The 3,156-nt window shown below is 34.2% G+C and overlaps 1 long non-coding RNA gene across 1 annotated transcript in view; it reads left to right on the top strand.

Moving 5' to 3' along the window:
• LOC107082326 overlaps nucleotides 1-483 on the top strand; it is a 5,715-nt gene extending 5,232 nt beyond the window's left edge. The window contains exon 5 of the long non-coding RNA XR_001481133.1: nucleotides 415-483. This is a non-coding gene — a long non-coding RNA (uncharacterized LOC107082326). The remainder of the gene's footprint in view (nucleotides 1-414) is intronic.
• The last annotated feature ends 2,673 nt before the right edge of the window (nucleotides 484-3,156 follow it).

Raw genomic sequence — 3,156 nt, 5'->3', positions numbered from 1 at the left:
TATCGATATCGATCAATATGCATTTTTTTTTATCGATAAGCTTTTTTTCTATATCGCCCAGCCCTATGACCTTCATTCAGATTCTCACTCTAGATATTGGTAATCAAGATGTTGAAACAGATGTTTACTTTCCAGAGTAACAAGGTTTTATCAGTCAGATTTTAAGCTACAATGTTTACCAATTAGTTTTGTTTCCCAAATAATGTAGTTTTAGCTTAAAAAAAAACTGTTGCTGGATGGTTTTTCATGTGAACTTTGCTGAAACTAAAGATTTTTCTTAACATCTAAAAACTAATCTGCTGTTTTTTTAAAGCCAAGACGCTGCTGTTTTTCTTTTTTTAGTGGAGTATTTATCCAAAGTACTCAACCTGCCGAAAAACTTTATATTTCTAACCCGATCTTATTCTTTTTCAGGTCTGGCCGTCAAGGAGCTGAAGTAAATCCAACATGTACAGAAGATTCTAATAAAAATTGGAAAACAGCTCTTATGTCTTTGCTTTCTTAACTTTTCTACCGTGGTTTTATGATAAATATAAATCATTAAATATTTCTCGGTGTTGTACGAAAGCGTTTTATTGTGTGTGGGATTTTAAACTCATTCTCTGCTGGAGTTTTTAGTGTCACCAAAGCAGTAAATACCTAAGAATTTAAGAGTAAATACTTTTACTGATCTCTAAAGTGTGGTATTCACAGATACCAGGAGTTTCATGATGATTTGACTAAGATACATGATTTTGTAGCTTAAAAACAGCCAATTTTAATACAACTAAACCAAATGAAGTAGAGCTGCTTCAGGTCTGAGGCTTTAAAGATCGGTTTGAGTTCAGGGTTTATTCAGAAATGAGTAACTGGAATTTAATGTTCATTTAATACTATTAAATAATTTTAATGTCATTAACAAGCACCCATGACCACTATAGTTAAGATTTGCATTTTCTCTATTCCTTAGCCTTTTCTCCGACTCAAGCTTCTTTTCCAAAGCCTTCCGGAAGCAGTTCTATCTGATATATAAAGATATAAAGCATTTTAAATGCCTCAATTATCACAAATTTAATGCCAATTAAGGCCTTAATTAAACAAAATAATCGACATTTAATCAATTCTAATTACTGTCGGAAACCCTGGAGTGGGACTCCCTGGGAAACCGGTGGACTTCCTGCCAACGGGAATTATTTCCTGTGGAATTGATGGATTCTACTATTACTGTCCAGCCTGTTATGTTTTTAGTCTGCAGATTAAAATATTTCCCAGCAGCCAAATATCCTAAAGTTCAGTGATTTTTCAGCAGCGGGTTCTGAAGGAGCGCTCCGTCTTCAAAGCAGGCTTCTCTCCGTCCTTTTATTGTCATAAGGACTTTAAACTCAGGATAAAGATGCATTATTTTAAATCTTGGCATCTGTTACACTGGAAAAAATTGAAATCTAGACATTTTTTTCTTAAAATAAATGCATTTGTTCTTGGATTGAGGAGATAAAATACTTTTTGCCAACGGAACAAAACAATTTACACTTAAAATAAGAAAACTTAATTGCATTGTCTTATTTCAAGTGCATGTTATCTAATTATCTTAATTTAAGAGTAAAAAATATTCTTTCCATTGGCAAACTATTCTCATTTATTACTCAAATTAAGGGTAAATATACTTAATTGAATACATTTTTTACTTATTTCTAGATGGTTTTTCCAGTGTAATTTTTCTAGTGAGGTTTGGGTGAACGTACTGAAGTATTAATGTTTTAAAATTTTGTTTCGGTCCAGTTGTAAGATAAGAAGTGACTTTAGGATAATTTAGACAAACTTTAGTGAAAAAGGTTAAAACTGATGGCTTTAATATCTGGTCACATGATCCTAATATTAATCTGAAGTTCAGGGTGGATGGTATTGGTCGCTTTAACCTTCAAATTTCCTTATTTACAAAGAAACCGAATATTATGCTTCATTTACGAATGTGTTTAAACTATATATTGTATTTAAGGTTTCTGAGCAGCTTGGTTCTTTTTCCTCCCAAACCAACATTAAGGGTGTCTGACTTAAACAGATTAAATTTTGTGAAATTGCATCTTTCTCAGCCTTAAATGGAGTTTTATGTAAACACTGCCACATTTGATTTATAATAAGCAGCTGAGTAGGAAGGGAGTTGCATTATTTCCTAACTAATTAAACATGTTAATTTTTATTGTAAACCTTGTAGCAAAACCAGTGGAGACAAAGAAAAAACATTTTCAGGTATTCCAAAAAAAGTTCAACAATCCTCTGGACTTTGTTTCCAAGTTTGAAGATGTTTCTCTTCCATCCAGGAAGCTTTTCTAATTCAAAATGTCAGAAATAGCGTTTAGTTCCAGGTTTTATATAGTTGACCAAAAACAAGGCCTTGTTTTGGCTATCATTGCCATATCTGTGTCTCCCTTTCAGAGACACGGGCAGGTATTGGACATTGCAGGCCAAAGCTAGTGTCACACCTTGATGATGTAGATCAGCTTATGTCTGACGTACGAAAATCTGGCTAAAACACTGGCATACATCGGATAAGTTATGAGCACGCCAAAACACGCTGGCACAGGTCGAAATACGAGTACGTCAATAAATTTGGAGCATGCTCAACATTTCTTGACCTATGCCAGCGTATGCCATACGTGCCTCCAAGTGCATCACTGCTCCTGAGGGGAGCAGCTTTAACTGATGCTTCACCATGGGCGGTTCTAGACAGGGGCAAATGGGGGCCAGTGCCCCTAAAGACATAATGCTCAAAGAAATTCTAATGATGGGCTGGAACCAGTGTTCCCGCGGGTCCTTAAAAAGTCTTAAAAGGCATTGAATTCTTCCAAATAAAATTAAGGCCTTAGTTGGTATTAAAATGTCTTAAATCAGTCTTTCGTAGGTCTTAATTTTTAAAACATCATAAATAAGATTATTTTTATTATGATTTATCTTTGTAATCTAAATAAAACATTAAAATTAACAAATTTTTTTTTATTATAAAAAAAAAAATTACTATTCCGTCCCGATAGCGGAACCAATAAAGCGTTGTTGCGGCCGGGACATTTGGGAGATGCACCATTAACTTTTTTGGAAAATCTGATCAAGTGTAAATGTAACCAAAATTGTCTCCAGCCAAGAGTTTTCTCCATGGCTAAAACCAGGGAACATACATGAGGC

The sequence above is a fragment of the Cyprinodon variegatus genome, unplaced genomic scaffold, assembly GCF_000732505.1.
Source record: "Cyprinodon variegatus isolate N-32 unplaced genomic scaffold, C_variegatus-1.0 Scaffold50, whole genome shotgun sequence".
Lineage (NCBI taxonomy): Eukaryota > Metazoa > Chordata > Actinopteri > Cyprinodontiformes > Cyprinodontidae > Cyprinodon > Cyprinodon variegatus.
Note: the sequence above shows the minus strand (reverse complement) of the source record. Positions and strands in the feature narration are given on the sequence as shown.